The sequence below is a fragment of the Apteryx rowi genome, unplaced genomic scaffold (genome assembly GCF_003343035.1).
Source record: "Apteryx rowi isolate R43461 unplaced genomic scaffold, aptRow1 scaffold_286, whole genome shotgun sequence".
NCBI lineage: Eukaryota > Metazoa > Chordata > Aves > Apterygiformes > Apterygidae > Apteryx > Apteryx rowi.
Genome location: NW_020449263.1, coordinates 1119968 through 1132450, shown reverse-complemented (window position 1 = coordinate 1132450; position 12483 = coordinate 1119968).

Sequence of the window (12483 nt, the reverse complement as noted above, 5' to 3'; positions counted from 1 at the left end):
CTACTTGACTTATATTTAGACAGTCGGACTGTGCTCCTTTGGCAGACAAGGGAAAGAGAACATACGCTGGACCCTGCTCTCAGAACTTTGGTAGGTACCTCAGCACCACTCCTTTTGATGAAAAAAAGAACCCAACCCTGATATAACAGAGTTAGCAAAATGAACACTTGTTATGGCGATACGGATTGATTCAGAAAGCACAGCTATTTATTCCTGACAAGCCATTGTGCTTTTCAGGCAGGGAAAGCCAATCTATAGAATATTGTCATCACAATGGCAGCATATTGGAGCTTCAGAATAAGTTGTTCCTTAAGCAGCAAAACTGACAAAGCCTGTTTTTTTACAGCTGTGTGTCCTAGGTTCCTCTACACCCAGAACTGCAATAGTCGTAGCTGTCAGCCTTGCCTCATGCACCCCTAGCACTCCCACCCTATCTCCTCACAGCACCCCACTTTCCCTGGTTTATTGGCTCTGCTGCTCTCCAGCACCGCGTGCAAGGGGCCACTATCAGCAGACAGGCAGGATGCCATGTTTGCCCACCAAGAAGGGAAACCGTTTCGATCTGCTCCTCTACCCAGCCACTGATTTTTGCAAAACTTTTAAAATGAAGTCAGTCTTTGAGACCTTTTTCTTTCATGAAATTTAGATGGAATTCGCCAGTTGATTGCAAGGCTATTTGGCAGGAAGCGATGGTGGTGTGCGGGGGGGGTAGAGGACATTGTCTGCAAAAGTCCTCTGTCCTTAGGAAACAAGGGTAAAAACTGAGGGCATGTGATAAGCCTGTAATCTGTACTGTAATCAACAGTATCACCTCAACAAATAGGCAAAGTGGGCTGGAAAAAAAGAAGATGAAATCCAATGTAGACAAGTGCAAGGCGCTACATTTAAGCAGGAACAGTTGACCACAGAAATGCTGGATAGGGAACACCTACCTGTTAATGTAGAAAAGAACTGTGAGCTTGTAGCACAACAAAGGCCAAACATTAGTCAACTCCATAACATGAGATGGGAAATGTAACCAGGACCATAGCCTATATGACTCTTGAGCTAACACTGCTGTCTGCCTTGGAAGTGGTATGACTGGAGTACTGCGTGTGGTTTTCCTTCCTATCTTTCTTCAACAACAGCGCTAAATGGGCAGAAACCAGATGGGTGCAATCAGAGGTCCAGAAAACATGGCAGTAAGATAAGAGTTAAAGAATTAGGGTCATTTAAAGACTGAGAGGTGATGTGATAACGATACCTGTGTATGTAAAAGGATGGGAATAATATATAATCATGCTTGAGAACATAAGCATTAAGGACTCAAAATGATGTGTCTTGATTAATGTCCATATTATTCTAGTGAAGAACCTGCTTTAAGTAAACAAGATCTTTTTCATTATTTTTTTAGCCTGACAGTTAGAAATAGTAGTTTTTTTCTCAAGTTATTTTGGTCATAGAAACATGGCACCCATCTTATTTTCATTAAACAGACTTGCAGAAACTATTTTCCGAAATGCTTACATGCTACAATATTACTGTGCAGAGCCAGCCTACATTATACATATACATCTCCTATACAGTCTGCTTCTTTGATCTCTTTTAGCTGTCTGGAGCCTGCTGATTTAAATAAGAGCTATGGATCTTAACTTGGAGGACATGGATAGCGCGTTTTCCAGGTCTACTTCTAGAAAGGCGTATTTTGGCTTAAGGCTACTGAAAGGGTACATGTAATGTTTGGATTCCTTTACATCTGACAGCTTCCCTCCATGAACTGGCCACATTAGACATAAGAACTGACAGGGAGTTATGAAAATATGTGGTCTTTCCAGCTGAGAAAGAGGGAGGACGAGCTGCTTGTGTTAGAAATATTTGTTCAGCTGTTACTGGAGTGGGGCCAGTCAAAGTTACTGTTTACAGTATAAAGTGTGCTGCACTCCATTTATCTTTGAAAGATAACAAAACAAGATGAAGAATCCATTCTTTGGGACAGCTTTGACAAGAATTTCAGAGGAAAGAAAATGACTTAACCCAAACTGAGAGCACCATTTTAGATGCACTTTATGAGCACGCATGTTTGTGTTTGCTCGTCTGTGCTCTGCATACCCCACGGGAGCTTACCCTGCCACTGGCGCTGCTCTGCCGTGCGTGGAGGAACAACCTATGATGCAGCCGGGGACCAAGGAAGCACAAAAGCTCCTTCCGCGCTGCAGCGCTTCCTCGGCTGGCGTCTGAGGGAACGAGCAATGTCATTCAGGCAATGCTTTCTTTCAAGAGGTTTTGAATGAGCAGGCAAAGCAAATTTGCAGAAACTCACTCAAATTTCAGCAGCATAATCTCAAGATATAGGGGACCAAGTGGACAGCATCAGGAACAAATTCCCCTACACAAAATACATGCTACATTAGAGCAGAACCAATTTCTGGAGAGGAGCACACAAAATGCCACTTGAGGTAGCACATGCCCATGGCAGGAATGTAAAAGAAATGTAAATGTTTCTCCCAGGAGAAAAGTTTTGTACAAGAAAGTCTCCCCAATGTCTTTTGACAAGTTTCTTCCCTCACCTGAAATATCCTGAAAATGTATATGGATCAGGAAGCTTTTATTTGTTTCTAGGACTTCTCTTCATTTTGTAGAGGACAGAAATCCTAGAAATTGTCATATGACAAAGAAACAGTCATTTATGTAATGTGCACTTCAGGACCTTGAACTTTACTGCCTTTTTCCTGTGTTTACTGTCCCAAGATAGCCTTTCCAGTGATTTCCACATGTCAAAGAAGTCACGCTTTGGCTCTCTTTTTTTCCAAAAATCTTGCATGCTTTAATTGGTGCATGAAGCTGGCAGATACCACTAGTCTCAATGCAAAAGCCGCATTATCTGCAAAAGAATAATGTGTGTTTCATCACCTTTAATTCCTTCCTCTGCCTGTGTTATTTGCCTCACAGTTAGCCAAAAGGGGGTAAGAAATAAACCGTTCTCCTATTGTTCAATTCCTCTCTTTTTTTAACGTTGTGGGACTGTGTGAACACAAAGCAGGATTGATTCACTTTTAGTGACTAGTGATTCAGTGACTAGAGGAATCTGATCTGAGGATGTATATTCTTTGGATTCAAAGCAGCTTGATTAGACAATAACAGTGAGATTTTTTTTTTTTTCCAAGGTGAATGCAAAGGTATGTCCTCCCTCCACAAATAGCAAATTCTGAAGTTATCCAGTTCTGCTTTGCTAACTGAGACTAAATTTTCAGTGAAGAAATGGTAGCTTGACTTGAGTATTAACTTAGGTTACCAGTTCAAATTCAGGGCTATAGAGGAAGGTAAGGTTTCATTTCATCTGCTTAGCTGAGGTAAAATATAAATGTTTGTCTTATCKCAATGGAACAGAGCAAACAGAAGAGACCAAGGCCAAAGAGTTGGATGGTCAACAGAAAGCTGTAACTTTAGACTGATTTCATGTTTCCTTCTGAAGTTGCATCTGCTGTCCAGTTGGCATTCCCCGTTCAGCCTCAGGGACATAGTTCAGACAAGTATCAGAGCATTAGAGGAAAGGGAAGCACTAGAAGATCATATTAACAACCTCAACACTTTCTGGCATTTTTAAGTCCTCTTAAATGTGATAAAGAAAATTAAAGTACAGATCAACATCTTTCTTAGCCCTAGCCATGTACCTCCACATCTGCTGAGCCCCAAACTGTGACAGCAGCACCTGTGTATCAGGGTAGGTGCTGATCTCTAGGTTTATATGTTTCCAATGCATCACCTATTTGTTGTGGATAACTTCGTATTCATTGACAAATCTGATACCAGAAAAGAGGGATCTAGAGGAGCTTTGCTGAGTAGTTGCCACACAGATGAGAGGAAGCATTTTGCATCAGTAGCACTTCATCTGGGTTGTCAGCGGTTCTCAGGGACTCACCTTCGGGGTGCTGGCCTTGCCCACTGCCTAGTGCCCCCTAAAAAGATGACCAAGGCAGCTGCAACTGTCATTTCTGTAGTAACAAAATAGATATGAATAGCTCACTTCAGTAGCATTGGCTGCAATTTTTACCATGCGTTTTTATTCCGCTAACTTTGCTTACATATATGAATGTGAAAAAAAACAGGAACCAACAATTTTGCAAGATGGTTCTGAGGAAGTGATACAAGGCATTATTGGATGTGTTCAAGGATGAGTCAGCAATTATTATCTTGCCTCATGCTAAATAAAAACACCAGAAATTTGGTTATAACCACAAAGAAATAAGATGGGGAAAATAAACAGATTCTGGAAGCTTTGAGTACGAATATTGGCTAGAAATGGAAAAGACAGGTCTGAGAGGGTTTCACAGAGCAGCAGCGTATGTCTGATGGCAGCAGAGCACAAGAGGAAGCAGAGGAAGGAGGCAAGACTACAGAGAAGTCCATAACTGAAGGTTTCTCCAACACCTTGAGAAGAGCATATTGGAGGGCTTAGACTGGGATGACAAAAGAGTATAAAACGTGAAGAAATCAGAAAGTGTTGCAGCCTGTGAGGAGCGCAAGATAGACACAGGTACTGCAGAACAAGATTCATGGGTTTCCTGTGATCAGCTCTCTTCTAGTCGTTACTTAAATCTCTGCACCATTCAGACTTCTATTTTACTCGAGGGAACTTCCCATCCTTCCCTGCCTCCTCACCCCCAGATCATTAACCATTGCTGGTCACACCACAGAAAAGTAGTTCTAGGTCTTACTCCTGCCTCTGAAATCACCTGGAGTGGGACTGGGCTCTGTGTCACCCTAGTGACAGTGACTGAAGGGTTAATTATATAGGTCACTTGTGTCTTGGGCCTGATGAACAAGGAGGCCCACTAATTCGCTCACTCAGATAATCTCAGTCATTTAATGCTGAAAACTAAAAACGTAGGGTTAAGAAGCAAAATCTGTTTGTAGATTTCAGGAAAAAGAGTAACCTGCCAGGCAAAGACCTGGAAGCGCCTAACCGCAGCTGTACTGAAATTTAGTGGGTTCCTCAGGGAGAAACTGTGAGGAGCACCTAGCGCAAGTGGAAAAGGCAAGCAAAGTACCTACAACCTTCTACATAGGGCTGAGGCTGCAGGTTGCCTGTGCCAGCAACAGAACTAGCCCAGCATGTCTCTTCAACCCACGCCGGGTGTTTAATCTTCCCCAATTTAAAACTCCTTTCAGGAAACCCTGGAAGCAACATCCTCTGCTTTCTGAGCAGGCTGCCCTGCAGAGGCTGGAGGGGCAGGCTGCCCACGCTCCTGCGGGAAGAGGGGCTCCGGCTCCAGCCATGAGGGAGGGGAGGGGGGATGAGGAGGTGGCAGGCACCCCACTGCCAGCTCCCAGGGCTGGGGAGCACAGCTGCAACAAAACCTATCAGAGACCATCATTACCTCCAGCTGGGACTTCTGAACTCAGGTTTTTAAACCTCTCACCCTTCACTAGCTGCATTAAGCAATCACCTTCTCCCAAGGCTTCAAATAGGTCTCATGTTATCACACTCTCCTGCCTGCTTCAGCTGCTCAAGGAAGGTGCCTGTTTTTCTCCTGGGGCTAGGAAATGCCTCACCATCCATGCACTGAGAGCATCACAGCATGGGCCTTCACCAGGAGCAATGCAACTGCTGCATGTGTGCAAAGGCAAGTAAAGCTTACCCTAAGGTGCCTCAGACCTAGAAAAGATGCAGGACATTTTGCAAATGTTTTGAGGGCTTTCTTGTACTGTTCAAAGCTCCTGTTATGAACAGGAGAGTGGATACTGCAGGAGGAAGCCTGCTGGCTGGTGTGCTGCTGCCACCGCAGGGGTTTCTGAGTGGTAGCTCTGCAGTGGGCCTTGAACAAGGAGAAGAATTAATGGCCCCTTGGTGCCTTGCTAAAGGAAATGCTATTTTTGGTATGAGCTGACGTGCGTGACTCAGCAGTTTGCTTGCCGGCATCTTGTTTAAGCCTATCCCAGAGTGTTTTAAGAGTTGCTATCACATGTTTCTTAGTTACACTTTCCCCTTTTTGCTTTATCTGTGATTATATGGTAAATCTATTAATGTATTACTCATTAATAACAAGTATTGGAGCATGTTACATACTCAATATAGCGAGAGGACTCAGCTGAATGGATGCAGTGGTCACTAAAGATGTTCCCATTGAATGCAATTATCTGTGGCACTCTCCAAGATAGTTTAATTCTTGTGAGGGAATTAAGTGCAAATGAAAGAGAGCTGAAACTCATGAAATACAACCAAGATAGGGGCAACTCATTTGTATTGCACTGTAAGGCTTTGTCACTTCACACACAGGTTGGAGGATTACTAATCTCTGTAAAACTATTAAAACAGAAGTAGTAATTTATGTGCATTTCTTGGATTGGGGCTCTAGCTGCAGGTACTTGTTTGTTTGACAATGATGATAAAAAAAATACTATGATAAGAGGTGAGCTGTAAGACTGGAAATTTGAAATGATGGTGTAAAATAATGAAAAAGGTAGGATTCAACCACATTAAAATACAATATGGGTGTGAGGGAGCTTATTGTGCTGTTTAAAATACAGTCAGGAGTGCATTGCTATAAACATTAGCTATAAATATCGTCTCAGGAATGTGTCGGGAGCTCCCCCTGCGTAGCAGAAATACAGCCTTGTGAGCAGCGAGCACTGTTCCGGCTGCCTTCCCCACAGAAATCTTCGCTAGAACTGGAAAGGAAACACTGCTTATGTGACAGACGCTTCAGTGCTTTGTAAATCCCCTTTGCTGGCTGGCACAGGAGCGCTCTGCACAGCTCCCCGGCTCTCCTGCTGGCTCCTGCTCGTCTTCCCCGTGGGAAGCTGCTGCTGGTSGCACCCTTGTCCCCTGCATGGTGCTGAGGCTAGTGGAAATCTCAAGGGTGACTTCCAGCATCTGAGAAACCAAACGCCTTCCCCTGGAGAAAGATTTCATAGTGTTTCCTTTGCAGGGAGAGGCAGGGAGCGAGAGGTGGAAAAACCTGACCCGGTAGCTGAGCCTGCTGCAAAAACAAAGGGTGGTTGGCTCGGCGGGCGCTGGGGTTAGGCACGTGCTTCCTGCTCTCTCTGTCAACTCTCTGCAGAGCTACTCCCTAATCCCGGACTAGAGCAAGTTTCCAACAGGGCAGCAAAACTAGACATGGGCCCATGTCTGGACTGTGGGGAAAAACAGAACCCCTGAGAAAAGGAAAACCACAGATCTCGCTCAGCCTCAAGTGTTTGAATGTTCTTGGCAAAAACAACGAAAAATAACAACAGCAAAAGAAAGCGCACTCCAAAATCTGTTTTAGGAAAGCCAAAATATTGAGCTTATCTGGAAAAAAGAAACATTCTCTAAACAAAAGTAACTCTGAAGTAAAAGATTAAAATGTTTTGTAAATGTCAAACCCCAAGCACTTTTTTTTTAATCAAGTGAAGAGGAAAACTTATTTTAGTTGAAGCTGTTCAGTGATTTAGCCCAAATTCACAACAAAACTCCTTTAACACTATAGTCCTAGCCTGCTGATTTGTATTTTTGGAGGTATAACAATATATGAAAACAAGATGGTATGAATAAACATTACATCAAGGCACCTAAATAGCACCACAGTAAAGAATTAAGAAAATAAAACCCCTTCAAGAATGATTTGCTTGCCCTTTGGTGAAACCAGTGCAAGTGAAAGGGCTGCCCATGGTTTGGGGGCTCCTGGGTTGGCTCAGTGATTCACAGGCAAGGTTAAACTCTGGCAGTAAAATGCAAATGGGAGGCAGGTCACATGAGATTTTTCCCTTGGCTATTTCTGGTAAAGCAGGGCCCCACTTTAGGTCAAAACGAGATGAATAAAGCCAACTGTATCAGTCAATATGGTGGGGGAGGAAGCGTTTGTGAGAAGATGTGTTAAAAGAAATCTGCAGTAGCAGGGTATTGCAGCAAAAGGTCACCTGAAGCTACTGGCTTAACACAGAATTAATTAGCAACTGAAAATGAAAGCTTTTTCTCTGGATTCCCACACAGTTTCCTATTTTATTTTATTTTTTCCTTGGCACAAGTAAAGCCAAGTGAAACTTGGAAAGCCTTGCAGTCCTCCAGGTTTGTCTGCTGCAAGGGACGGCGAAGCTCTGCTCGGTGCTTCTTCCCACCGCTCCTGGCACTGTGCTGCGTGCTGGTTCAAATGTCTCCCTATTTTAGTTCTGGGAAGCTGACAGAGGGCATTTAACTTTAACTGTGCCTTTCTGTGGGGGGAAAAAATTAAAATTGACTGGAACTGCTGTGTTCATTCCTTTCTTTATGCATAGGAATGTCATTGGACATTCCAAAAAACACTTAAAACCAAAGGATCTATTAAACAGAAATCTGTGGCTATCTAGAGCATTTATATATGAAAGATACTGTAAAATCTTATTACCATTATTTTTTTAGCAAAGCTCCTCTTGAAATTCCCAGGTGATGATGGTCTTTATGTCCCTTCCCCCTCCCCCCTGCCAAGTTTAGTAAGTTCCTTGCTAACACTTACTGTGCTTTTACATGGAGATATTACTTGCTTTTACTTGCTTTTGTCTTCTCCTTCTATCTAAAACATCATATTAATCAAACTGGACATGCAGGTTGTTTTCCATGCCTGGAAAAACAAATACCTTTTGAAAATAGGCTCTGAAATAACTTCATCTGGATAATGCTGTTTACATCAAAACAGAGCTAAATCTGCACAGGACTACTTACCCTCCATCATTTAAAAGATGAAACAACTTTACTATCTATTTTATATTTCAGATTATAAAAGCTTTTATTATTAAAAGGAGAAGGATATGAACATAAATGTTGGAACCTGCAAATCTGATAAGGCTACTGATTTGAGGACCAAAACCCTTATTGTCTTCATGTAAACTTTCACTTCAGACTACTAATATATGCAGCAAGCTCTTCACACAGTCCTGAATAGGTTCTCTGCATGGACTATTGCCTTTTAGGAATAAGAAGGAAGAAAACAAAACTTTGCTTGTCTCATTAATAAAGTATTATCAGAGCGACAGGTACAGCTGATCAGAATAAAAATCCCCTTTTCAGACTGCAAACTTCTGATTCTTTACTGATGTGAACAAAAGTTCTGCTCAGTAGGTCAGGAAATGAATATAGTCTACTATAAGACAGGTTTATAACTTCTAATATATATTTCAAATGTTATTAAATTGCAAACCTTAGTTCTGATTAYTAATTTGTAGAATTAAGAGCCATTGCATAATACATTAACATGTCTCATTAAGTTAGAAAATTTGTTGCTTTTAGGTAAAAGAGTAAAAAGCTGATTGTTTTAGGATTTTTCAAAATTCTTTTTGCAAGTTCAAGCCTCTCAAGTTAGATTTCTCACAGAAGGAATGAGAGGGGCAAATCAGTAGAATGATTTAAGCTCTATGAAGCTAACAGTACTCCAAAGCAATTATATCTCCCTTTTGCCTGTAATACTGCTGATTACTGATTTTCTTTCCTGAGTTTAAAAAGCTGAGGTTTCTACAATGTCATTCTCCAATTGCTGAATGCTTTTGCACAGGTAGTTGGGCTGAGCGTTTGCGTGCAGATTAGGGACTAACTACATGCCTGTGACAAGCTGCGTAGCTGGTAACAGCGGATGATGTGAACACACTGCGATCCCTGTCAGAGATGGCAGCTTCCAGTGCTGTTAGCTAGCTGCAGGGTCGAGGGGATGTGAGGGGAAACCCTCCTGCGTCTGTGCCCTTGGCAGCAGCCGCCTTCCAGTCTCAATCCTTGGCTTTCTTGGGAGCTAGACCCAAAGCCCAAGGGAGTCAGCAGAAAAAAGTACTTGTGTGGATTTCAATGGGCTTTGGATCAGGTTTATGACCCAAATTCAGCATAGCAGTTGCTGGATGCTTTAAAGGATGCATTAAGAGCTAATTTGGAGCTCCCTTCCCAAACATCACTGCTTTCCCCTCTATTTTTCCTAGAGCACAGTGTAACATCAGGCTCAGTTTCTATGCCGCAGTCTTGTCTTAGTATATCTGTTACTGGAAATGCTTAGGCTAATCTTGGAAAATTAGTAATCTCTAATGTATTTTGTTATGCTTCAAATGTTAATTTATTGAAAAAATAGTGGAAATGCTTCTTCTGAGAGATGCAGGTTACAGCAAAAAATTTCTATGCACATTAAAAAGATGTGGGCGTGAGGTCAGCAATGTAGAAAATGCCCTCTACTGTAACAACTCTATGCTTATTTTAATATGAAGGCCTTCACCTCAGCCACGGAATATATACTCTTGCCTTTTCTGCAGCCGCTGATAGAGAGGTGTTGTGTTCGAGAACAATCTGCTTGTGCAGGGACTGTGAATAGCAAGGATTCCCTGGTCATCAAAGAGTCTGCTCTGGCGCACATTCAACAGCAGGGGTGTTTGCTATGACATTTAATATGAGGATCTGCCAACTGTAAAATATTATGTCTAGGTGACCCAGACAATTCATGTGATAGTGCTACTTCAGGATCACTTGTTAGAATATTTCCTGCTATTTCTGGACTTAAAAATAAGGTAATGTTTGTCAGCACAGATGCAGCAAATGTAGTAATACTGATACTTGTAAGTAGGGAGTTTCATTTCCTTGAATCTGCTCTTTCCACTGTCTTTGGAAAAACAGAAATGCAGTTAGGAAGTCAAACTGCTATTGGTTATCTATGAACAGCTGGCACCTTCCTCACATGATCTTTATTTTTGCCTTGAAAAGAGCTAGAGTGCTTCCTTTGCCTTGTCTGTGGTCTGGAATTAACCTCTGTAGTTCCAGTTTACACTCTTCAGAGGTATTACTTATTTTCCTAACGCAGACTAGGAATTAAAGAAAAATACAAGCCTGAAATTGAAGATAAATATTTTGAGTAATATATGTGTGCATATTATTAAGTACAAGCAAGTCTAGGTACTAGGGTAAGAATGGATGCTCAAATGACATTTCATTTGGAAAGGGGTTTTGTAGCATTGGTATTATGGGCCAAAAGTTATTTGTTCTGTCAGAGCGACACTTGCCAGAAATGGCAGGGTGCTTGGAAGCAGCTGTAGGTTGCTGAGAGGTGCCGAACATAAAGGCGTTGCAAGGGTGTTCAGGCATTTCAGAAGTGTACAATGGAAACTTAAATAGGACGGCATAAAAACCAGTAAGGTATGTCTATCTGTCATACAGGCTCTCTGCCTATAAAGCTGTGATTAAGAATGTTTTCTTATGTGCTACCTGCTCAGGTGCTATTTCTGCCTTTTGGTGGTTAAGTTATTTTTCATTCAATTTCCTGCAGCATCAGAAATGATATTTTTCTAAAGCTTTGAAAACACCTGAGCTTCTGCAAATGGGGAGAGTGGATTTCTTGACTAGCTTTTGGTGGTTCTCTCTGCTGTTCAAAGGAATAGGTTATGCTGTATCAGCTTTTGCTATTTGGTTGAAGCAATTATCATGTGATCTGGGAAAAGATTGCTGCCATGAACCTTTCTCAAGCTGTTTAAAAATTACTAGTATCAAAACCATAATACATGCACTGTGTATAATGGTGCATCCTYGTGTAAACATGCGTGTAATGCACTAACAACCTCTTTAAAAACAAAAAAACCCGAAGCTCTAGAAAACTCTAGGAAAAAAAGAGATTTCAGAAGGGGAAGCTTCTTCAAAAGGTTAGCTGTAAGTAGTCCATTTTAATAGATCAAAATCTGAGTTTAGTGCATTGTGATTCTAGCAATAAGCATCCCCTGTGATTTACTCCTAGGAGCCATAACTTTCATTGTACTCACGACATGTAAAAATATACAAGAAATAATACTTCTGAGGTTTCACATCCTTTCATAATATAATCAGAAGACCCAGGAGTAGATGTCTGCGCAATGATAGGGGTGCTGTGGAGTCACATGTTTCCTTTGGAAATCAATTGTGACTTCCCTCTCTTTACTGCCACGCATCTTCAAAGCACAAAAACAGCTTGTGATTTGGGCCACACAATTATTTGCTTTACATCAAAGTTTTATGTAGTTCGTAATTCAAGCTAGGTTTCAAAGGAGTAAAATTATTGCAGGCCTGTGTAGCGCGTGGGTGGCGATGTGTTTTCCGCTCCTAGAACACTTTCTATTGATAGATCTCAGTATATTTTATTAACATTAATTTAGCTGCCTGACAGACAGAAAGCCTGGTTTGCTGTTTCAGAATAAGGACCACTGCTATGCCCCTTCTGCTTTTGCAGAGAATTGGAGGTGCGGTCCCTTCCATGCTCACTCACTGTGTGGCTGTAGCGTGACGCATCTCCAAGCACTTTGGTTTTAAGTGTCTGAGTGATCTAGTCTTGTGTATTATAGCTTGATCTTCGGGACCATGTCCTTGTTGCTGCTCTCAAAAAGCCTGTTGTCTTATGCTTAATGCATTAACTGCTAGCTACACAATCTGTTGTTCAGTAAGTGTCACACTTATAATACAACTTAACGCTTTAAAAAGTGAATTAAAAATGCAAATGGGATTATTCATATTGTAGGAATCTGTCTTATAGATGTCTATAGATGGCTGCTGAACATAGACAA